Source organism: Xiphophorus maculatus, chromosome 14, assembly GCF_002775205.1.
Source record: "Xiphophorus maculatus strain JP 163 A chromosome 14, X_maculatus-5.0-male, whole genome shotgun sequence".
NCBI classification, from domain to species: domain Eukaryota; kingdom Metazoa; phylum Chordata; class Actinopteri; order Cyprinodontiformes; family Poeciliidae; genus Xiphophorus; species Xiphophorus maculatus.
In genome coordinates, this window is record NC_036456.1 from 15,292,138 (window position 1) to 15,317,560 (window position 25,423).

The 25,423-nt window shown below is 38.5% G+C and overlaps 1 protein-coding gene across 31 annotated transcripts in view; it reads left to right on the forward strand.

Annotated features, from left to right (window-relative positions):
- ptprd (protein tyrosine phosphatase, receptor type D) overlaps positions 1-25,423 on the forward strand; it is a 463,922-nt gene that overhangs the window by 166,540 nt on the left and 271,959 nt on the right. For 30 of the 31 annotated variants that reach the window (XM_023346243.1, XM_023346261.1, XM_023346260.1 and 27 more), the window contains exons 5-7: positions 7,354-7,428; positions 12,768-12,881; positions 22,600-22,644. The gene's annotated coding sequence lies outside the window, so the exon portion shown is untranslated. The remainder of the gene's footprint in view (positions 1-7,353; positions 7,429-12,767; positions 12,882-22,599; positions 22,645-25,423) is intronic. The other variant, XM_023346232.1, reaches the window with a different exon arrangement.

The following is a 25,423-nucleotide window of genomic DNA, read 5'->3' on the forward strand; positions in this document are numbered from 1 at the left end:
AGTTGTGAAGTGGAGCCTGCACACAGCATCGTAGTTGAGATGTGTGGAGACTAGCAGAAGAAATGGAGTGTGAGGGGTGGAAGGATATTCAAAGTTGAATAAATAAAAGCTGGTATAGCTGTGCATTAGGGGGGAAAAAATGGTGTACTGACATTAAGGTGCATGTGTAACCTCAAGACAAAGTCGTCTTTTTGTTCCCCATTTCTGTACTCTTTCACAGCGTCTTATGAAAGGAGGATCATGTTTGAGCACAGTCGGCGTGTTTGTGATGCAATGTTTCAAACCTGCCTTGTAATCGCCGGTCAAACAAAATCACCAACCTCTCCATCAACACGCAACCAGAGCACACTTCTACCTCCATGAGGACTGTGTTTCACATAAGTTACCGTCACACCCCTGGAACCCTCTATCATTTACATGAAGACAATAACAAATGAGGCCGCTTCAGGGCCGTACCCTGGCACGGCGTTGTGCCTTCGCCGATCGGTGCAGCCACTTAGCGCAGGTGAGGAGGAGGGAGTCACGTTCCCGCAGCTCCTCTGTAAAGTCAAAAAAGTGGGTCACAAGCAGAACAAGGAGGGGAAATTTGCTAGATCAATGGCACAGACTAGTGGTGAAGGTGTGAAACTGACAGGGAAGGAGAGCTTTGCCTGTGTCGAATGCAAGTCAGATTCAAAAATATCTCAAATTTTTATGCATATTTAAGCAGCACCTTCATCACCTTTTATTCACATAGGCTTCATACTCTGACTTGCACTCTGACCATCTGCTCTTTTCCACTTTCCCTAATAAATAAATGCAGCACAGAGAGAAGATAGTAGAGGCGGGAAGGATCTGCATGACCCAAAAAGATGCCCTGCATGTTCTCTGACTCAATAAATCAAAGGAGGAAAGAACAAGTCTGCCTCCATTTTTTTTTGTCCTCAAAGGTGATAAATTTAATCCAGGTTTTGTAATGAGCAACCAAAGATTTCTGTTCCAATAAGCGGCTTTACAAGGGAGGAAAATCGTGAGCGAGCTGTAGTGGAAAATCTATTTCATTCTTTCCTCCCTTCTTGCACTTGTGAGGTTTGACATTCTTTGGGGAAACTGGACTGTTGTGCTTGAGAACAACAGTAACTGAAAATATGCAACAAAGACGACAAATGTTAATTTTGGATAATGAACGTGTTTCTAATTCAGAGGATTTGTAAGCCATATGAACATACAGTAAATCATAAAAACAACCTTAGGACATGTTGACAATTTGTCCACCACCAATTTCAATACATTTTATTGGGGTTTTATGTAACAAAATTACACAATGTGGGCCATGTTTGTAAAGTGGAAGAAAAATGAGTAATTATCAACATTACAAATAGACATCTAAAAAGTAAAATGAGTATTTATAATTATAGAAAGTCTTTTGGGTTTTGTCTCTACCAGCTTTACACGTCTAGACTCTAGACCAGGGTTATTAAACTCATTTTCATTTTTGGCCATATCAAGATCACGGATGTTCTCAAAGAGCTGGTTGTGGCAGAACGTATTGATAAATCTCCCCATTAACAGACTGTTGAAACATTAATCAATAGAAGTCTCTGCATTCAATGAGCGATTATTGAAATTAAATGTCGGACACCTTTACACATTGATTTAATTTGCCGGTAAACAGATAAAAATTGCAGCTTTGATTTGAATAATGCAATAGTATTACTATCTTGAAAGTTAATACTTTAATGTTTGTGGTTATGTGACAAAATGCGTAAATATTTTTAGGAAGAACGCTTGTAAAAGCCACTGTATCCATTACTTATGGGTAGAGCCAAAGTCTGTTCTGCTTTGAGCAGTTTTTATTCAATAACTTCCCTTCTTTCTTCCACCTAATCTGAGCTGTAATAATACCCTTTATTGCAAATCAGCATTAGAGAGCCTTCTTAGGTTGACCTCAAATGAAAGGGGACTGGAGGATGTAGAGAGTGATCTCAGACCTGTTAGAAAGATGGGAAACCTTTTAAGGTAACTCAACCAGTCGTCTGATTGACGCGAGGTGACGCAGTGACGCGAAAGGTGGTCTTTTAAAAGGAGGATCAATGCTATCATTTTTTCCAAAGCTGAATGGGGAACAGGATGGCATATAGAGGCATAGAGTTTCATACCAGTGTCAAAAGAAAATGGAGCCACCTTTCAGCATTTTTTCTACTTTTCCTAATTCTTCCGCCTTCTTCTTAATGCCTTGAAGTCTCCTCTTCTGTTTCCTCAGGCTTCATAGCTTTACCACTTCCTTTTTATTTTTTTCTGCTCCCCACTATGTGTCTTCCATACACCACCTCACCCAGCCCGGTCTTTGCCCTTACTGCATGCTTATCCTGTTTGTGTTGATTACATATTTGAATGATTAACATTATATGCACGGCGAGCAGATTATGATAGCCTTTGGGAAGGAGCAGTTTCTGCATGATGGGAAGTTTTCAGCCTGACGGAAAACACGACTGATAAGTAGGATTTAGTAGAAGAAGCGGAAAGATGGAGTACAAAGATCTCATCTGCGCTCAACTTTTTATCAGCCACAGTACTAATACATGTGTAATCCTTAGGATTTTTTGCTTTTAAAGGAGAACATAAAATTGACTGTTAATGGGAGGGTACACTGCCTCGAAAAAGTAAAATACATTTAAGGTTGTAGATCTGAGACAAAATGTCAAAAACTATTATTTTCCAAGGCATTGTCCATATAACATAGTAGGGATGCAGTAGCCAGTTTTTTTAAACTAAACTCCACATAAACACGACACATTTAGATTCAAATATATAGCTTAATGCCTGATGAGCACATTTTATTAATTTTACCCTACTTACCTAAGCACATGTATTCTGTTAACGTCAGCCTGACTATGCGTCAAAAACATCCAAACTTGCTTCCCCCTAAAGTACATCTTTTTGCATAACGACTCTGAATATACACATGATGTAGCAGCACTTAAGTAATTCTGCAGATAGACGGGGGCTGAATTGGTACACACGCACAGAGAGGAGAACGTGAAAGGCATATCATTTTCCAAATGCTCATTTTTAGCTGCCGTGTTTTGGGCATGGTGCAGCCGAGCTGACGCGCTGAAACACAGAGTTTTTGACACAATGGTGTCATCGTTGAGGACTGTGATGTTCAGCTCACACAAGCAAAAGCGCTGCACCTGCTGGTAGCACACGAGCGCAGACAAAGTGTTATCAAAAACTGCGTTGCAATTAGTGTCTTTGGGAGATGTCGCGAATCTTTATGACTCATTTGTTTTACATTGTTTCATTAAGGAGACGTGTGGCATATGGTATCTGCTAAGAAAGGCTGCCACAATCTGGAAACTGCAAGGGCAGTGTTAATTTTTTTAGATGGGTAATAATAACATGAAAGTTTCTTCTCTTTGTACTCAGTGTTGGAGTATTAATTTCATCAGATAATTTAGAATAATCTGGGGTTAATGTGTAAGAAGTTACAGTTCCCAAACCACAGCTAATTACAATTAGATTTTTGGCATCTTTCAGTTTATGTGCTGTTGTTAGATGACGCGACTTTACATACTAATTACATCCTTATATATATCATTAAATAGTGCAAAAACTTTCAGTAAAAGTCACAAATGGATAGAGATAAAATAGTGGTCCAGAAAACTGTCTTTGTAAGGTCAGATACAAAAGGTCTCTGGGTGGATCAGTTGGTAGAGCACATGCACATTGTGCTGAAACTGTATTCCTCAACACAGTTGTCCTGGGTTCAATTCCCGGTCTCAGACCATTTCTTGTACGTCTTTCCCATTTTCTTTCTCCCCCATTTCCTGTCTATGCACTGTTAAGGAAAGCCCTCTAGAGCCAAAAAATATCTCAAAGAAAAATAAAAGTTTTGGCTAAAGAAAGTGGCCGTTCAGAGTGCTGTATTCAAGCATATTAGTGGAAGGTTGAATGGAAGGATAAATGAAGTAGAAAAAGTTTCACAAGCAGTAATTTATTCACATGATGTGAACTGCAGCTGAACTCATTCCTTTTAGAGCTACCAGACATCTATGCATAACATGAGCCAAACTGCTGCATTAGTTATGTTAAATCTTAAATGAACAACAAACATTGTCAGAAGTATCATACCTAGGATTAGAACAAAAAAGAGAATGGGACTGTTGCTCAGTTTTCCAAAGCCATCTTTTCAGATGAAAGTAAAGTTGACATTTCATTTGGAAATCAAGGTACCAGAGTCTGGAGGAAGAGGCATTGAATCTTCCACAGTCAGTGGTGATTTGGGGTGCCATGTCATCTGCTGGTGTTGGTCCACTGTGTTTCCAAAGTCCACAGTCAATGCAGCCGTCTACCAGGAAATTTTTCTCTCTATGCTTCCTTTTGCTGACTAGCTTTAAGGAGAGGTTGATTTAATTTTCCAGCAAGTCTTGGCACCTGCCTTCACTGCCAAAAGTACCAAAAGCTTGTTGAATGACAATAGTAATGCTGTGCCTGATTGGCCAGCAAAACTATCCTGACGGTAACTTTAGAGAATCTATTGTGTATTGTCAAGAACAAGATAATACACCAGGACCAACAAGCCAGATGACCTGAAATACAGGATTTCAAAAGAAATTAATTTTGGGGTTTCATTATCTTTATCTTCATTTATTCTGATAAATAAAAGCGTAACATATTCACTTTGTGTAATGAATCTATATGAGTTTTACTTTATGAAATAAGTGATGAAAAATATCGAACTTTTTCAAAAAAAAAATTGTTTTTTAAATGTACTTCTAGTTAGAAATTCCTCATGACAGTGCAAAATGTATTAAGCACTTCATCCATCAAGACAAGCAATCATGTTCTCTAAACTGATCAGGATAGGGAGGTAAATGCTAATTTTATTGTACTAAAATTTACCTTAGCATTCTATAAGCTAGCATGACAGTGATAACATCACTCAAGAGTAACATTATAATAACTAGATTAGCATTAGCATCCTCAATCTGATCGAGCTAAAAAAATATGATGTGTTCTGACTGATGTAGTGTAAAACAGTAACATTTAAATAGTAACAGCATGCTATCCTACGCGTAACAATGATAACATTAGCCTTTGCCTCCTCTACTCATGGTGGAGAACGTTAGCCTGTGTTAAATTTCCACTGCAACATACCAGTTACCAGTGAGAGAGTGAGAAACATGCATTGGATTTGTGAAACATTGATGTAATTTCAAGATAGGTGATAAATATTCATATGGTATGTGGACCAAAACTGTTCAGAGATATTTTGTGTGCTATTCAAAGGTGTGTGAGATTACACAATTTCAGTAAAGGGGTAACAGGTCAGTTTCACGTAGAAAGATGTTACCTCAGATTTACATGTTTACTCTGGTGTATCCTGACTGACACTTGACACATAATTATGTATCCCCACTGTGTTGAAGTAGAGTTGCAGAATGCAAAAACACTCAGTTCTAATAAAATTAGTAAATGAATGAGTGAACTATCTTGTGCAACATGATGTTATGAGCATTTCTGGGTATTTTATATTCTGTGGCAAGCCTGAAAATTTACACAATGTGCTCATGCATTAAGCACTAAACCAGCTGCAGTCGAACGTCATACTTACAGTTTTGTAGAAAGAAGCTGTCTCAGTGTTAGTGTGCAGTGAATTACCACTCGATTATTACTATGCGAGATCTTCTAAACATTCAGGTGTGGCACTGAAAAAAAAAAGAAGCAAATAAGGCTTACATTTTATCCAATTGCTACCACTTGGCACCCGTTTAAGAGGTCGTGTGTAGACAGGTAATATCTTCACCTCCATCTCAACATTCTGGTGGTTTTACGAGTTGAGCCGCTGTCTCTGTTGGTTACTGTTCAGCGGAAGGTCATAAATGGACGATTTATGTCTGAAGTGCAGCCAGGAATGCTGATGGTACTGTCAGAGAGCAGAGATACTGTCTGGTCTGACTCATATTTAATGGAATCTGTAACGTCCACAACTCCATGTCCTAACTCATGCACTTCACGCTGTGTGCTCACACAGAGAGAGGGAGTTAACATCCTCCAGCTGAGCGGCGGATATTATATAGAACAGCATAATATGACGGATAAAGATAAGGCTGTAAATTGGCTCCCTTGTTGCACTAAAAGCAGTTTTTGCACTTTCAGCGTCTTGCATCACTTTCGAAATCTAATTTAAGCGCGGAGTCTACTGCCGGCGCCAAAATTAATCGTCATAGCAAGAGCGCAGAACACTTCATTAGCTCCCAGCGTTCCAGTGCAGTCTGCAAAGTATTACCTAAATGAAATGCATGAAATTAAACGCATGAACACAGTCTGACAATGTGATAACTATAACAGAGTTCATTAACGTAACAACAGCTAATACAATGCTACATCGATTAGCACCTACTCTCCCCTCTGTGTCTGGTATCTGGACTTCCACAAACCACCCTTGTTAAGATATGGGCATTTTAATTGCTGCAGACAGGGGTCCATTAGCATAGCTTCTTGGGTGGCTGTGGCCATGTTTCTCTAAATCATTAAGCTAATTATACGAGCTAATTAATCAGTATGCTTGGAATGAGGTGCAAGAGCGGGGCTGCTCTTTGTTGGCTTGCATAATGAAAGGAGACCACTTTTAGATGAGAAAACTGAGGAAAGGGAGGGAGCAGAGCAGAACTTTGATCTGCTAAGTAAACATATGATTTCGTGTTTTTTTTTTGCATATCAAGCACTCGAGCTACGAAGAGATAAACTTGAAAAGTAAGAAGAAATGTTCTGAAGGAAAAAAAAAACGCCTTATTGATGCAGAATATTGGAGATGGTCAGGAAGGGAGGTTTCTGACATCCAATAATTGGTGTCATTTTCATGCAAGATAACGCACAGACTGGGGAAATGTCAATCACCGGTGCAGCTGTGACATTCTAGAATGCGCTTTACTTCTCTCATCTTGGTTAGTTCGATGCTGGACTACAAATAGCGAAGACAGGCATGGGGCTGTATGTAGTTTTGACAAGGTTTCATGCACAGTTTACCACTTTCTCAAAAAGCTAAGGTTGTTCTTTAAAGCATGCTGTCACTGTCAAAAATTAATACATACATGAGAAATCATCCTACCAACCTTTCTTTATTTTAAGATGAAGGTTATGTCAGCACACGTTGCTGGAGCCCATTTTTAGCTGCTCTTATTATGCACAGTGGGGAAAATCAGTTTATGAAATGTGCTTACACACTTAAAAAGAATGTGCTGATGACAAAGCTGCGTGTGTGTGCGGTTTTCAATTAATGTTTATCCCTGCTTTTGTTTTTTGTTGTATAAAACATTACGATACCCTAACGCATAATAAATCCTCACCTCTTTGTCTTTTTGCTTCCAGGGAAATTCTGAGGAGTTCTGTTCTGTCTTCGCTCTTTGTCTGAGGCAGCAGTCACAACCGTTTGTTCCAAACAGGGTAAGATCTACATTTATAATCCTGAAAGAAAAACAAAATAATAAAAAGATCATGAAGATTTTTTTTGTTTCCATTTCGTTTTTCCCACCAAACTTTTTCCAGTGCAACAACAGGCAAGAGCTAGTGCTGAAAACAATTGTAATTGTGGGCTTGTGGAGACTAGCAACTAGCAATAAATTAATAAATTAGGTAGCAACGAATTAAACGTTTGAAATTCACATATCTACTTGCAAAAGAAGTCCTACAGAATACACACTTTGTGTAGATAGTTTCTGTTCGCTATGATTCTCAGCTAAAACTGACACTATGACATTGGAAAGAGCAATTGCTTCCTAGAAGTGACCTTTTTCGTAATGCATTGATTTGTCTGTCCTGATCAAAACAGTTCTATGCTTTTTTTTTTTTTCTTTTTTTCTAAATAACATCTGCTCCGGCACAAATCCTGGTTTACAATGGAATCACTTTAGTTGTGGGGCGGGAGAGGGTAACTTCTATCGATGCATTTCTTCTTCTAAACAAATATTTTTCTCTGAGTTCAAATATCAATATGCCAAACAATATGAAAAGGAAAAGGGTAAACAAGTGAAGCCAGAGAAATCAAATAAGGGGTCAGACAACTAAATGGTGTTAGTATGGATTAATGCACAGAAAGCATGCATGTCTGGACATGATCTATTGCTTAGTCACAGTAAATTGGTTTGCCTTTTGATATTTGATTTCTTGCAATAATTCACTTTGGTGAATAAAGTAAGTTTAATCTCTTTGTCTCAGTCAATAGTGTGATATAAAACCACAACTCGCATTTTATTCAGTCTTAGTTACAGATTTTATTGTTTTGCCGACTGAAAATATCAGAACAGCACGGATTAGAGAAGCTAAAGCATGCTAATGGTGCCCTCTGGAGTGCAGAAATCACTACTGCTGCTGGTGTTTGTTTGTCACCGAGAAGAGAATGCGCCCACTCACACCTCTCCCAGCATTTTGCCTGAGGACTGACAGGTGCTGTCAGCAGTTTGTGGCAATTTGAGCACACATGCAAGCAAACACACACAGAGATGATTCCTGAGGAAAATCAGCAGTGAGCTCACCCGATTCGTGACCCAGAAGTGCCTCACACTCACCCTCGGTGTCAAAATAATTGTACCATTTACCGTGTGCAGTGTCACACATAAAGTACCACTTAACTCGCCACTCATTAGTTCACACAACCACAAAATGCTCCATATGCTCTCATAAATCAGCTCCTCTCAAAAATGTCTCATTATCATCGGCTTAACAGCGGTCTGGTCGGGATCATTAAAAGTGCAGTTCGTGTCCTCTGGAAGTTGAGTGAAGTTACCCACTATCACAGTGGTGTTTTTCAGATCAGTGAGCAGCGCTGCGGTTTTCCCCCCCCGAGGATTTGCGGGTGCAGCTGTAATTGGAGCGTTTGTGTTGCTGTGAGTTACTGTTCCCTGGGTAGAGGCCAGCACAGAGCAGAACATTCTTGTACACGTCCAAAGGATTTGCTGTGAACTTATCAAGTGCTCTTGCAGGGAAAGTAACGTGGAGATCGAATCATCGATGGACTGTTTCCCCTTTTTAAGACGAGGCTCTTTCTTTAATTCTCCTTCTTTCTCCCCCTGCCTTAAAATGTACAGGATTCCTTGTTTTCTGTTTCCCATACAGTGCTGGGAACAAAAACTAATCCATCTTCCAGATTTTTTCTGGTCTGTTTTTATCACACTTACAGTATTTACATCAAAATATATGCGAAAAAGATAACGTGCAATTACAAAAGCAGTTTTCAATTGATTTCATTGTCATAGAGAGAAAAAACTGTCCACATTGACCCAAGAGCCGTTTTTAAAGAAAGTTATTAAGTTGCAATGATTTTTTGGGTCCAATTTCATTTGCTACATTCAGGCCAAATAACTTCCAATCCTGTACAATGAAGAATACAAACAACTAGAGCTTGCATGCCAACATAAAGTAGACTGAAAGATAAAACAGTAGCACTTAAACTAATCTAAGAAAGTATAAGGAAGGAGAGCCCATGAAACCACCTAAAATACTGCAGATGTCAGTATTATGTTAAGTCGACTTTTTTGAGCTTTAACACTATGTTATGTTACTCCCATGTTATGTTGCATCAAAAACGCACCTGGAGTGCGCATTTTTGAGAAATCATTTAATGTCGCAGGGCAAGTCACTCAGCTGTGCAAAATGCCTGGTTGGACCTAGTGCTGCCTTCAAGGTGCAGCTCCTCCTCAGAGCTGCAGTTTCCGCCTCACAGAGCATTCCTTTCCTCAGCGCCGCCTCGATTCAGCTCCACCAGCCAGCAGCACTTAGCAAACACCTGGTGGAAATGCACATCTGCTGAGCTCGTTGTACAAGCTACTTCTTAGTGCTACCCTGGTAAAAGTGTTGTTAAAGGGCTAATAGAGGAGAAATGTTGCGATGACCTCCTGAAGGGAGAGTTTCAGAAAGAGTCGGAGATTTTAAAGAGACAGAGGCCCAAATTCAGGATGTTAAATATCGGACAATTTCTTCTATTATATATTTAATGTACAGTACAGACCAAAAGTTTGGACACACCTTTCTAATTCAATGGGTTTTCTTTATTTTCATGACTATTTATAAGGCAAGAAATCCCACTTATTAACCTGACAGGGCAACGCCTATGAAGTGAAAACCATTTCAGGTGACTACCTCTTGAAGCTCATCAAGAAAATGCAGAGTGTGTGCAAAGCAGTGATCACAGCAAAAGGTTGCTACTTTGAAGAAACTAGAATATAAGGGGTATTTTCAGTTGTTTTACACTTTTTTGTTTAGTGCATATTTCCACATGTGTTATTCATAGTTTTGATGCCTTCAGTGTGAATCTACAATGTCAATAGTCATGAAAATAAAGGAGACTAATTGAATAAAAGGTGTGTCCAAACTTTTGGTCTGCACTGTATATCAAATATTTCATATTTGATATATGTAGCATTTTCATGACAAATGAAGGTAACACAGTTTCTTGATTGTGCTATGAAATGACACAATGTGCCTGAAAAACACATAGTACTGTCCCTTTAAAATCAGTGTTCTTCATTAAAACATTAGTAAGAAACTGAGCAAAATGGGGTCCATGTAGATTCAAAGTGAAAAAGTCCACTGATCAACATTTCCAGAAAACCTTTTAACTGATCCCATGTATTCTGGGAAAATATTTTGTGACCTGAAGAAACAAAACTGCAACATTTTAGAACGTGTTGGTCTTGTTATATCTGCAGAAGAAAATTCTGGAAAAAGTCCAGCATAGTGGCGTTGGTGTGATGAGCTCAAGATGGCAGGCTGCTTCAGTTTCTGGACAGCCTGCTGTAACTGATGGTTGTAACTGTTCTCTTTCAGAAAATCCTGAAAGAGAACAAATGTAGCTTTGAGTTGTACTTAAACAGAGTGTTTGTGCTTAAAACCTTTCCACTGTGATAGGATTAAAACAACTGCAAAAGTAGGTTAAAATGATTTCAAAAACCTATTTCCAATTCAGTCACCAAGAGTGGCACAACTCATTAGGGGTGAATTACTTCTCCACAAAGGGTCAGGTTGGTTTGAATGGCTTCTTCCATTAATACATAAAATCATATTTTTGCATTGATTCAGGTTAACTGTCTGACATAATAATTTGTTTGATTGCATAAAACATTGTAACTGTGATTTAAAAAAAAACAAACTCAGAAACTCTCCTCCACAGCCTCGAGCTGTGCTCATTTTGAAGAATTGATTGGAGTCGTGATGGTAAAGTGATTTAAAGAAAATATGACAGGAAAAATATAACTTTGGTGGAAAGGCAAAACACCCTCTAAGTGCAGTCAAGTGAGTTTGACTAACTTTATAAAGCATAAAGTAAATGACAGAGGTAGGCTCGTCAGAGAAGCTCAGTCTGTTGGGAGTGGCATTTGAATGGTCTCTCGGAAAAGCATTGAGGCATTAAATTTAAATTGACTGAGCAGCTTCTTTGCAAAGACTTGAAAACACTTCATAAGTGATGGTTTTAGTGCATTTTTACTTTGAATGTGCATCCATCTACCTGTCACATGCACTTGTGCTATAAAAAACTGAACCCGTAGCAGTTTAGGGGAAAAAAAAAATAATTATACTCCCCAACCCTATGGAGAAAAGTCTATCAATGCTATTAAAACGACAACTGTCATGAAAAGATATATTGAAATCATGTATCATACTGATCTAAATGTCTTTCCACTAGTGAAGGCATAAATAAAGTCATGAATTAGCCTATAATAGCATCCAAACTTCTATGAGGTGTGACCTAACTGACCACTGGTCCATCCCGCTCCCTTGTAAGGTTAGAGAACCTGATATAATTGTGTCTCCACACTTCTTAGATTTGATGTATTGCTTCATGGCGGGCGTTGTGTCCATTTGAGAATGTGTATGCACAACCGGGCCTGTGTTGTGGGGCAGCCCTTGTACAGCCGGCTGGGATGATTTATTGTATGCCTTGGAGGGATTTTTACTTTCATGAGGTCACGACTGGCATGTCAGCCAAGCATGGTAAACAGTTATTTTTATTTTTTTTTGGGAGAGTGGGGGAGCTTCTGACAATGGGGAAGCACGCCAAAACAGCAAAAACAAGTTCCACCTTTCTACAACTATCAACATCCAGCTACTTATGAAAATAAAGCCCCCATCCAAAAATGCAATCCGCTTCAGTTAGTTCTGTTTTGTAATTTATACACTTCTGTTTCGCAGCAAAAACATCTAAATATATAAAATTAAGTTTAGTCTGGAGTAAATTAAAGTCAACATCAATTACCATACAAAACAATAAAATAATATATATATACTATTTAACTTTTTTCCCTATGCGTTTTACAATAGAGAGAGTTTCAGTTGACTTTTTAAGGCCAGTTTGTATGGAGCTATTTATCTCTCTAAGTTCAGTCCATCACTTCAAACCATTGACTTAGCAGCTCACCCTCATGTGGAGCCACTGAAGAACAGCAGCTCTCTTTGGGGAAAAAGAGACCTCCTATAAATCCTTATTCAGGGTTGAAAGAAAAGAAAAATGCAGAGTACTGAGCAAGTGAGTACTTTTTGTAGAAGATAAAAACCAAACGTACATGGAGTTGCTCCATGTTGGAGCAGTAGCTTTGATCAAGAGAAACACAGTTAAACCCTCAAGCACTGGAGTAATACTCGATTTCCACTATGCAGGCAGTCACGAATGCTAGTTTTAAAGAGAAGTTGCTTCTGATAGAACACCACAAGCTCATGCAAAAAGTTTTAAAAATTTCTCCAAAGGTATATGAAGCCAGAACTGATCACACCGACTTGTCCTTCTCTCCTAGGTGGGGGCAAAGGGAGCTTTAGTTGCAGCGGTGTGTCGGCGAGGTCGGCCTGCAGCAGCAGGGGCAGCATGGTGGCACCTGCATGAGCCCGACGGAGAAGCCTCGATTCTCTTGGTGAGTTTGTGTTCTTTCAAATAAATGAAACCAGAATGTCATCAGGACAGCTGATTACAACACTGATTTTAAATTAAATGTTAAAACAAAAGCATCATTATATATTTGAAGACAACACTTTAGATGAGAGTTCTAAAATCAACCATTGTTTGTTGGATAACAAAGAAGCTTTTGATTAAATTACATAATTCTTCCCCATCTGATTTCGCTAATCAGGGAGAGGGCGATAATCTGACGAACAAGATTATCACAATCATAATTTGCAGCTATGTATTCATAATATATTTTGTGATTTTCATGCAGTGTTTTTATGGTAATATGGTAAGCTTAAAATCACAATCATAATTAATATTGGATCTAAAAAGAGTACTATTGGCACAGAGTGAATAAAAACTGAGTTACATTTATCAACCAAAGAAAAAAATATTTTACGAGATAAAAAAATAGTCTTTTTTTTAATGATTGTGGTTCAGAATGATTTTTCTACCCATGAAAAACGTTTGCTTTCCATGGGTTACATCCTTAAACTATATTCACAATACCAATAACATATTTGAAGTTCAAAAATAGCAGTCATTGCTGAAAAAATTACTGATGGTGACTAAGATTATGTTTATAAATAATGGAAGCAGGCTCCATTATTTCTGCTGCTATCAAAAAATCAGGATATATAACTTCAAAGATCAGCCAATTGCATCAAATTGTTGGCTTAGCAGCATTTCCTCATGCTGGGCCTGCATGGGGCAATTCTACGAGGCCGCTATTAAGTCACAATGAGGAGGCAGGGCGGGCGAAGTGTCTTAGTCAAGTGATATGGACGGAACTGGCTTTGGACCAGCAACCCACCGTTTAAAGGCTGAGCCACCGCGTCCCAGGGGGAAGAAAGTAAATGAGAATAATGGCAGAAATAACTCCACTAATGGCCTTGCCTAAGAAAGAAAAACTTGTACAGCTGTACTTTCTATGGAAAAAAAGGGAGTAAGAAAATACAGTCAGTGCTACCAATAGGTCTTTCACTGGCTGTATCAAGAAACGAGACAGGCCAAAAAAACTATGATGTGTTCTTTCTATTAAAAAGAAAAACAAAGAGTACAAAAGGTTGTTGGCAGCATTAACTACTTTGTCCAGTTAATGGACAAAAACAAACGGGATCTGGCAAAGAAAAACAGGTAAACACAGAAGTATTGAGGGAGAATGTACATAGTAATAAATATATCAATAATTACTAATCAGCTGATTTTCCCAAGAAAACATCAGTAATTGTGTTTATCTTGTGAAAAAGAGGCAAACAGAAAAAAACATAATTAAGGCAAAGAATAAAGAAAAAAACATAAGGGGAAGAAAAACAAACACAAACAGAATCCTGGGAAATATCGGAGTAAATTTTGGCCACCATCCTTCAGTGTCAAACATTCTACGAACAAGATTCAACAAATAAATGACATTTAAACGAACTTTTGATTGTGGGTATTGGAAAAGTAACCCTAGTGAGCAGTAATGTGATCAGTTTCAAATTCTTGGTGTTATTTCCTCAAATTTAACCAAGGCACTGAACATTAATATGTGCTCAGAGGGAAGATACACCCTGACCTGAGCCCCTCGCGGTGATGTAGCTGAGGAAATACATTCGGCCTGGTCATAAATATTGCACTGTGAGTACACGGAGGGCTTTTGGGTCTATGAATTATTACGTAGTCCAATGGCTCTGCGCCAGCCACAGAGTGTATCTCGCTCAGCTTTCGCTCGGCAGTAAGCTGCGACTGGGGAATTGTGGTTATAGGCCCAGCACATATAACTGCCAATGATACCGGGAATCCATCACGGTCATCCCACATGTTGTGGTGTGTGCTACCACATGAGCAGACGCAGAAACAGTTAGTCTGAAAACAAACAAAACAATAAAAGCAAAGTAGGAAATGCTGCCGTTCTTCTGTATTTTCAGAGTAGCAAGTCGAAATGGATCTATTTGATCTACGTCAATGCACCAAGTATGTGGAATTAGCCCACCTTTTTGGGTCTTTCTACTAATTTGGTTTTCACATGCATGAGATAACTTTATGCTCTGTTGAGTTACAGGATTGACAGTTAAACGTACCTGATTATGCCAACACAATGAGAGCAAAAGGAGATCAAAATAAGCATCTAAATGGAGGAAAGAGGGACTTCTGCTCGACGCGCTATGTGTTCAGACTGAAAAAAAAAATACGCGGCAGGTTGGGCTCTTCTGGTGATTAGCAAAAAAAGAGAAGCATAATCTCCAGACTGCTGACACATTTCTTTTGAACAGCGCCTGTCTGAAAAAGGCAGATATGCTTAAAAAGAAAGAGAGAGAAAATGGATGAAATCTGTGTCAGGTCAGATAGCAGCCAGCAGCTTTCCGGAATAAGTCTCTACTAAGCCACAAACACACAGGATTAGGAGCTGAAGTACTGGCCGCGAAAATAAGGAGGACAATATTAAATGATTAGTGACAACTTAAGATAACCTTTAAATTACTTGGTTAAATACAGTCTACAGTGTGCTCTCTATGAATATGAAAGATTGAAGTTGTTGAAGAATGTGCGCTGGAAGCGATTCCTGAAAAACGTAGTTCTTTAAATTATGTCTCTAATGCGAAGAGGAAGCAGCTTTGTGATCAGAGGAGCTAAGTAGTGGTGGAAGAGGATTTAAGTCTCGTACACAGTTAATGGTGGTTGTTAGCATACTTGTTTATTTCATTATTCATGTAATTGGTCAAGTTTGTGTTCAAATGCATTGGATAAGGTTGTTTTATATACTGGCAAAGACATATATGCCCTGCGAAAATATTTACTCCCACTGAACTTCCACATTTTGTCACATTACAGCCTATACTTGAATCGGATTTCATACAACAAACCCACACAAAATAACCCACACCTGTACTTGAACCATTATTAGTGTAGTAGAAGAACTGCATTGATAAAAGGAAGTTAAAAGAAGATCCATTTGCAAAGTCATGTCAGAGTGGGGAACTTCGATCAAAGTTGAACTATTTTTACGTAGCTTGTGAAACACATTGTGTGCCAGAAAGCTAATGTAGGACGTCAAGTTAAAAAAAATATTCCAGCAATTGTGGCAACATCATATTGTGGGGACCTTTTCCTTCAACAGGAGTAGAAAATTTGGTCAGAGTTGAATGGAGGATGAGCGGTGCTGAACTGTTTGCTACTGTAACTTGATAAAGTATGAAAATGTAGAGGAGCTGTGATTGTAAAAACAAACACAAAACCACAGACAATTTTAAAAAGGACTCACCTGGTTTGCAAATGTGCAAAGAAAAAAACAAACAAACAAAACTAAAAAAACTAAACAGGAGCAAATGTCTGAAATGTTCAACAAATTACTTCAGTTCTGATTCAGAGAATCTGCCATTACATGGCATTAAATAACCACAAGATGGCGCTACACTTCATCGTTTCCCTTAGAAACAACTTAACTCTTGATGCGAACAACTGAAGCATATTGACTGACATGGCATTAACACTGGCTTCCATTCACTTTGCTCCGACAAGCTTTATCCATACTTGCAAGGCAAACTTCAACATATTTAGTCTCCATGAACTGATTATGGATCACAGAATAGGCACATCCTGATTCCTTCTCAAGTTTAGTCATTTAATGATAGACGAGACCTTACATTTCCTATTCAAACACAAGCGTTGCTTGCATGTACTGCAAATAGGGGGTCATAATAAAAAAGCATAGACTGAAATTACAGTTGAAACCAGTAGATGGCAGTCTGTCTACACAGAACCCTCCAAAAGATTTTGTCTTCTGACTTAGCCTTCCTTCCTCAGCAAAAGTTCCTGAGTGGCACCATCTTTGTGGAGTATGATGTAAATTAACCCTGGAAAGAAACATTTATTGATGCTGTAAGAAAGTACAAGAGAACAGATGTGTGAAAAAGATTTGAATAACAGCTGCACGCACATAAACTCTTCTTGTCTGTTTTTTTTCCCCCCTCCTTCCTCTCTTATTTCTTTCTTAGATCTCTCATGCTTCATCTCTCACACTTTTACTAAGCCAAATGGCATCACAACTCACCATTTGTGCACGCATGCACACCTCCCCGCCATCTGTGTGTGCAGCGGCCCGTGTCCCTTGCACTGGGAGCGGTCGGAGAGCACGAGAGTGAAAGAGAAAGTGTCTCCCGGCTCTCCGGCGCTCTCCAGTTGTCCCCCCCTTGCGCCGTTGCCTGTCAAACGGCCACGCGACAACATCGTCCTCGTCTTTCCCCGCCATCCTGTCACCTGCGCGCTCCACAGTCACGAAAGCGCATTTCGGCTTTGTTCATTAACTACACTCGCAAATGTTGGAACTCGGCGGGGGGGGGGGAGATAAACAAGCGCCAATGGTTAATTTATTAAAAGTCTCAGTGCCACAGATGGCACAATTACAGCCTCTATTTCTTCACCAGGCGGACTTATTTAGCTGAAAACACAGCGCACAGAGAGTGGATATTATCTGTCAATATTACCTCTGCCTGAGATGTAGAGAAGCAAAGTGATTTTCTCTGCATGGGTCTTCATTGTATCTAACAGCGCGAGTTTATTGTCTCTGTGAAAACAAAACACATAAAGTCAGGCACCGCAGTGCTTTCACCTAAAGGTGATTAAAATCAGCAGTGAAATTGGGGATGGTTATTATCACAAGCTGGACAAAATTTTCAGGGTTTTAAAAAAACATCTGTGCATGCAGCTTCTGCAGCTTTCACCTCTTTCCCAGCGTCCTCCTCCGTGTAGACGGCAAACGAGTGCAGTCATAAGAGCCATTTTCAGCTGAAGTGATAAGAAATAGCAGCAATCAGCAAGGGGTCCGGAAGCTGCCTATGCCCGTTCTAGTATGTGTTTGTGCTTATGTATTTGTAAAAATTGACGATAAAAAAAAAAAAAAAGATTTGTTGGAATTGTTACTTAGCAGGTGAATGAATGCGAGTTATTATGGAATGACTTGGGAGTCAGAAAAGGACCCAGGTGTTGCAAAAATGTAAAGAAATGAAAGGATAATTGCAACAATTTTGTTCTGGCTTGAAAACTGAAAAAGAAAAAAAAAAGTGGAGGAATTTTCTATGTAGAGCCAAAGTATTCTAATGCAACCAGCTTGTTCCTGAGCCACTAATCCTGTATTAATAACTGAATTTGCACAACGGCAGATACATTCAGCCTTTTTTTCCCCCCATAGGTATATACAAAAACACAGCTATTACTGCAAACTGAAAGAAAATAGTTTGAATGTCATAATGACTCAGCATGTTTTGGAACCTTATTTTCTTGCGATGGTAGGAACAAGCTCTGGTTCATTTCAGCTAACATGTGGAAGTTTCTTAAAGGTTTAAGCTTCAGCATTAATATGCAGTCCATGCTGAAGGTGGAAAGAAAGCAGGATTAACAAAATGGGGCCTCAATTATGGTTAAATCTATTATACGTATTTAAACTGTACTTGTTTATAATACTTTGACAATCAGATGCTTTTTTTTACCCTTCCTTGAAATACAAAATAGTAGCAAGAGCACAGCAATACTTTCTAATAATTGTTCTATCATTGTTCCCACCCTTATCTTAGTCTGTTGGTAATATTGCTCTTTGAGTTGTCTAGCATCCTAGCATAATAACTTGAACATGTTAGTAAGATTAGTCTTACTATGCTAATGTTAGCTTTATCTTGCTAACATTAGTGTTACATGCTCAGTGCTTACCTGAATATTTTAACTGTAGTCTTATATGACAGCAGTCCATCTAACAGTTAATGTACCTGCTGCAAAACAACAATTACCCACGAAAAACTGTTAAGTATCTCAGACCAAACAACTATTTCTATTATTTTTTATTGTAGCAAATGTTTAAATAGAAAACATAAATAAAACATCTGGGGAATTTCTGGTGCTTGGGCTAACATTCTTAGCGTTAGGATGCGGAGGTTAGCATGGCTTTCTCAAGTATGTATTGAAGCCTATCGTTAGGCTTCCATAAGCTGTTAGTCTTGGTGTGCTAAAACTATTTAATTAACATCCTCTCTTTAGCCTTAGCATGCCTCCATTTGCGGATGTTAATTTGGTCATAATATGCCAGTCTCATACCTAATATGTTAATGTTAGTCTTAGCTTAATAATAATAATAATAATAATAATAATAATAATAATAATAATAATAATAATAATAATAATAATACTAACAATTATTTATATGCTGAACTTACGTTTTGCCTAATACATATAGCCTGAATGTCCCAACTTTATTCTTAACATCCTAATGTTTGCCTTAATGTGTCACAGCTGCTCATCGTCTTTAATAATTGAAGTAATGTACTCAACATCTGAATAGCAGGCCTCATTAATGCCTGAGTCGCTGTACGAATGGCCAATTTGACAGTTTGACAAAAGATTGTGTTATCCCTTCTCATTAACTGGTTTGGCGAAAAATAAGCTGGGTAACAAACAATGTTGTGTTTAGCCTGTTGTAAAAAGAGGTTGCAACTCAGGCCCATTGAGGTAGCATAATGCTGATGATTATGACAACCAGGCGCAGGGGAGTTATAGAAAGATGCTGAGTTATGGACTGGTGGGAAGGATGCCCAGAACTAAAGAGTCTCACCAATTAAGAAGCAGTTTGACTGAATGCAAAGTCCCCCAGACTTACTCTGCATTACATGACAAAAATATATGTTACGTCACTGAAAACAAACAGCGATGTTTTTTGGGGGGGACTTCTTAAAAAAGAGCCTACTTAAAAAAAAATGTCATACTGAATACATGTTTGAAGTGTTTTGTTGCGTTGATAGGCAATTCATCACTTCACTAGGTGTCTCCAGGCTTTTAGTTTAATTCACTGTACTTTTTGTAAAATACTGTCTGCAATCTGTTCTGTTCATTCTACTCCTCTTTGTGTAAAAAAAAAAAAAAAATCATTCATTCATATTGATTGCCAGCCATAATAATATAATCAGACGTAAAGCCTGACAAGGCTGGCTGCTCCGATAGATCAGAGCTGCTGACAGTAGAACTATGCACAGGTCATAAACCCTCACCTTCCCCGTTTGACCCTCACATCCATTTGCCTCTGTCCAATATGAATGCAAATAACTCCGGGTTTTTGGTGACATGTTTATGGTTATATCTGTATCTCCCCCTCGCTCTGCCTAAAGTGCTGATGTTACTGAACTAATCGGATCTAAAAAGGTAACCTATTGCTCACCGGTGGTCAGCCCCTGCTCACGCTCATGCAGCCTCCCCCCCCAAACCATAAACGAAAGCATCAGAGCATGCCCATGCTTGCACACATACAGTATGCATGCCTACATGTCCTCTACCCCAGTCACTTCTGTATGCATTGAGCTGATAAGTACCGCAGTTCATTTTCTCCATGGCAAAGCACAGTAAAAAAAAAAAAAAAAAAATGAAGAAAAAAAAAAAACTCTGGAGTAATAATTGCTTGGAGTGGGGTTGGGGTTGTTGGTTTTCTGTGAGGGTGCAGGGAGGGAGGGACAATACGAGCTTGGTTAAATATGCTTGATTGCCTCCTAAGCTTCGGTGCTGTGTAATGAAATATGGCTGCTGCAGACAGAGGCTCCCTTTGCGATAGCTTTCTTGTCACTTTCTTCCTTGCCTTCTCTGATTTTTCTTCTTTTTTTTTTCTCTCCGTTGCACCTTTTCCCTCTTATGTCCTGGCATTTTCATCTTTGGCCGACTGAGTCCCTCAAAGCGTTTGTTGCCATTGAACAGTTATCTTTGCTATAATGTAATAATTATGGAGGCCAAATCCAGCCTAATTGAGTATTCCTTACCTCATCGAAACGACTACTGCCTTATTATTACGTTCTTCAATTTAATTTGCAAATTTATTAGCATGACAGACCGCATTCAAAAGCACGGTGATAGTAAAGAACTCAACCAAACAAGGGAGGTCAGACTGGAAGGGCCAGAAAGCAGCCATATCCTTACCCGGTTAATTATAGTCATCTACATATTAGAGAGGGGAAGATGATGCTATAAATATTAAAACAGCTTGTTGGCAATGTGGAAACCCTCTGGCCATTACCTTACTTAGCCTTAGGGAGCAACAACCAATTCATTCTGTTGTATAAAAAGCCTCAAAACGAACAAAATAAGATCTATCTTCAATTATCTTTGTCAGTTTTGAAACATCTATGATATGGAGTTAGAAACTCATGTTGGTGGGTAAACTTCGACGTAATAACACAAATCATTGGACATAAGATTATTATATTAAAGAGAAACGGCAATGAATCAACTAATGTGTAGTTTTAAAACCCACTGTTATATCAGTGAGTTTCTTAGGACAAAAAAATGTGTTTTATTGAAGAGCGTAGTCTGATAAGCTGTTAGCTGTTCTTCTTCAAGAGAATGCCTTACTCCCCCACTCGGAATCACTTCAGAAAATATTAGACTGCTGCATATAAGATCCTCACATGGGAAAGAGCTATAAATCGTAGACAAATACATGCAGCAACAGATGGGTTTACTCATGTTTATGTGTCAATTATCTTATTGGTCTCATTAATAAAACATATTTTTCTTCAGTCTCAAATCTATCAATCAGTCTTAAGGGTAAATTACATTACTTAATCATTAAGCTTTGGTAGCATATTTTATAGAAAGTAACAAGATGGATGCATCATAAAATCATATCTGCTCTCAGAACCACAATATTAACACCCTAACAGAATCGATAATTAAATTATTACTAATTACGTGAATATTTAGGCTTAAGCAAAGATTAAGTAAAGAAACTGGGTCACACTTTGACGGGTTGTGAGTAAGACTGTCATGACACCGTCATAAACATGACATAACACCTGTCATGAACATGAGTAAGTCTTCATGAATATTTCTGACTGTTGTCATAAAGTGTCATTCGGTAAATCATGACACTTTTAATACAAAGTTGGCATTATTCAAAATGTCTTCGTTATGACAACTTGACATTAACCAAGAAATCATGATCTGACATAAATTTGTTATAAAAGTATTACTGATTAAACTTTAGCTTTAATAACATAAAGCTACATAACTTTTAAAGTTTAATCAGTAATACTTTTATAACAAATTAATGTTGTTGTCTGCTATTCTTGTGGAATCACTATTAGCACTGAATACTGTTTAACTTAATACTGTTTATTTGTGCTTGTTGCACCTCTTTACTTCATAGCTCAAGCATAACTGCCCCGACTAAGTGAATAGTCTTAATGTAGAAATTATCTCCAGTGTGGAAAACTGAATTAACATTGTATGTTCTGTTATTTTTAAGCATAAACCAACAGGATGCCCTCATCATTCATTGCCTTCCCTGATGTGCAAATTGTACCTTCAAAGCAGCATTGTCTCATCTTGAAATAGTGTAAAAATCCAACGTTTTATTTCTGTACATTAAGAGAAGAAAAATATCTCACAGATTTGTTTTACACCAGTTATCACTTGTTCCACACTTATTAGTACCTCTAATAATTCACAATAATTACATACATTTTAGGTATTTCTTTAATTTATGAATAGATTCTAGAGTGCAGAAAGTGTTACCTCGGGAAATAAAAAAATAGATTTGTTTATCCCCTGTTCAAAATAGGAAGAACAAGAGAACAATCATTTTGAAGACTATGCGGTCTTATTTTTTTTTTTTTCTTTTAGAAGGTCTGAATAGGACTTTAATCCCTGCTCCTCTTTGTCTCTTCTCGTTGATGCAGTTCTCTTTCCTGAGATGTCAACCACAGGATGAGGCCTGAGGCCAGGTGAGGACCTGGGATAACCCCGACTCGTTGTTTTGATCTGTTTGCGTACATTTCCCGCCATTCTTCTGAGGGTGTTCACTGCTGCTTCCTATTAGCGTCATCTGAGGATTTAGGCTGATCTCGTCTGCGAGTATCCATCTTTGTTATAAAGAGGAATTGCCCATCTCGAGTGCCAAGACAACCCAGAGAATATGTCAAGTGATATCCAATCAAGAGCTGAGCTAAGTCTCTCGACTTGAGCTCGATCCCTCCCTGACCTGCAGCTGTGTAAGGGGGGCAGTGGGCGTAGGGGGCTCAGAAGGGGGTGGCAGGAGCTATATCTGGCAACCTAAACCTTTTTAAAGTGACTGAGGGAGTGAGGGAGAGTGACTGGCACTGATGGGACCGGACCGGGATTGTGCGATGCCGGCGTGCCGCGGCGTGCCCAGGCCTCAGAAAGCTTGATTGATAGAGTGTGATGAGACTGTCACAGAGCAAGGAGATAGGCTAGATGGAGGGAGGGAAGTGGGTTGACCAGCGGAGGGAGATAGGGGGAAATAAATTTGAGAACACGTGAAGGATGAAGTGGGGGAATGAAGTGGCTGGATGGAATGTGTTTCGGACACATGAAGGATGGGGAGGTGGGAGGCTTGGAGAGGGGGAGGCGACTCAGTGAGATACTGAGAGGCTGAAGGCTTCACTTAGATGTCACTTAGATCTGGCTTGAACCAATTCACCAACTATGATGGTGAATATATATATATATATATATATATATATATATATATATATATATATATATATATATATATATATATATATATATAGCTCAAAATGTTGAAATAGGTAGATTTATTTTAATACACTTTGCTAAGCATATCTTTTATTCATTAAGTTATAATGGTGAAAATTTGCCTAAGCTCAGAAAGTGAATATAATATTCTTAAAATACACTGTCTGGCCAAAAAGAGGCCACATGAATTTAACTAAGGAAATAGGTATGATCCTCCTACTGGATAGGTACTGCAGTAGGAGTAACTACAAGCTGGCAGCAAATTATTTAATCTTAATTGATGCAACGTGTAGCTTCTTATTTGCTAAGCAGCTTTACATCTTTTCCACAGGCTGTTTAAGATCAAGCATGGCAATGATGTAGATTAGAAACATCTAATGAGATTGCAGAAACTACTAACATTGGGTTGAGAACTGTCCAACGCTTTATTAAAAACTGGAAGGATAGTAAAGAAGCATTGTCTTTGAGGAAGAATTGTGGTTGGAAAAGAATCCTTAATAGTTTTGTCGGGGATCACTTTAACGCTTGGTGACATCAAATTGAGAAAACGGCTCTGCAAATTAAGAAAACCCCTAATCAGTGAGGCTAAGCAGAAAAAAAGGCCTCAAATTACAAGGGAGCATAAAAATTGGACATAAGAAAGTTATATGATCTGATCTGATCAATCTAGATTTACCCTCTTCCAGAGTCAGGGCCACATCAGGGTAAGAAGAGAGGTAGTGATGCTCCCACAGTACAAGCCGGTGGAGACGACACTGTGTAGTTGCTGCAGTTGGTCAGGCATTTTTATTTATTTTCAGGGTCCTGTTTGGTTGAGTAGGAATTATTGTCTAAAACCCAGAGAGAAATATATGTTAAGAGACTTCATTCATGCTTTGGGTTTATGTGAAAGCGTAGCAAAAGAAAGTTAAATTAAAGTTTTGGTAAAAATATATTAGACTAATAACGTAAAATTGAGCGGAAGGAAAAAGTATGGGAGAATAAGATGTACAATGATAAACACTGTCTTGAGAGTATTGTAAAGGCTTATTCTAGAATACTCATATGAATGTAAAACAGACTTCAAATTTTACTCGTTTTTGTATCACTCTGAAATCTTGAATATATTCACACTTTTGGAAAATAACTAAATTTAACTTCGACTTTATTGGGTGCAAATGCAATTAAAAAAATACATTAAAACACATTACTTTACTAAAACCTGACGTCAAGTGATGCTCCTACACAACATAATAATTACTGTAATAATAATTAGTGATTATATTTTTTAAGTATGTTAGACATTCTTAAATACAACTGAACCAATCTGAAACAGACTTCTGCATGTAAAAATCAACCCTTTTTCTTAGAATTTAAGCTATTGATATGATAAAATTGACTGTCTATTTTTAAAATATTCATATTTCTTTGTTTTCCACAAGAGAAAGTCATCTGTAGGTTTGATTACTATGTTTACCGCAAGATAATATTTCATATACAGTAAAAGGAGGTTGATTCTGTTAAATTTGTAACATCTAAATCATATTTACATGTACAGATCCCAAGGTGTCCCAAAAACAACAAAAAAAGCCCTCCTTAGCTCCTATTTCCCGTACAGTAAGATGCCCATGTGAATATAACTAGTTTACTGGGCTGTTTATTAGTTTATCAGCACCTGCTTTGGAGACTATATTAGATCTCGTGGACACATGGCGTGCTGGCAGTGAATGCAACACGGGCTGAGTTAATGCTCTGTTCTGGGAATTCCACAGTTAGTGAATTCAGACTCAATAAAGGCACCATGTTTTACTTTTATCCTTGCCTGAGGAAAGACGGCTGACTCACCCAGAATGCCTAAGTTATTATTAGTGCCTCACATCTGTGTGGAGAAGCCGCGTGTGTGTGTTTTTGTGTGTGAGCAGCCGAGCTCCAGCGGCAGTGGCGAGTTCATACAGGAGCAGCACGAGGAGCTCTTATCTGCCACCTGTCAAGCTCTGACCAGGGCCTCGATTCCTGCCCCCGCTCCCA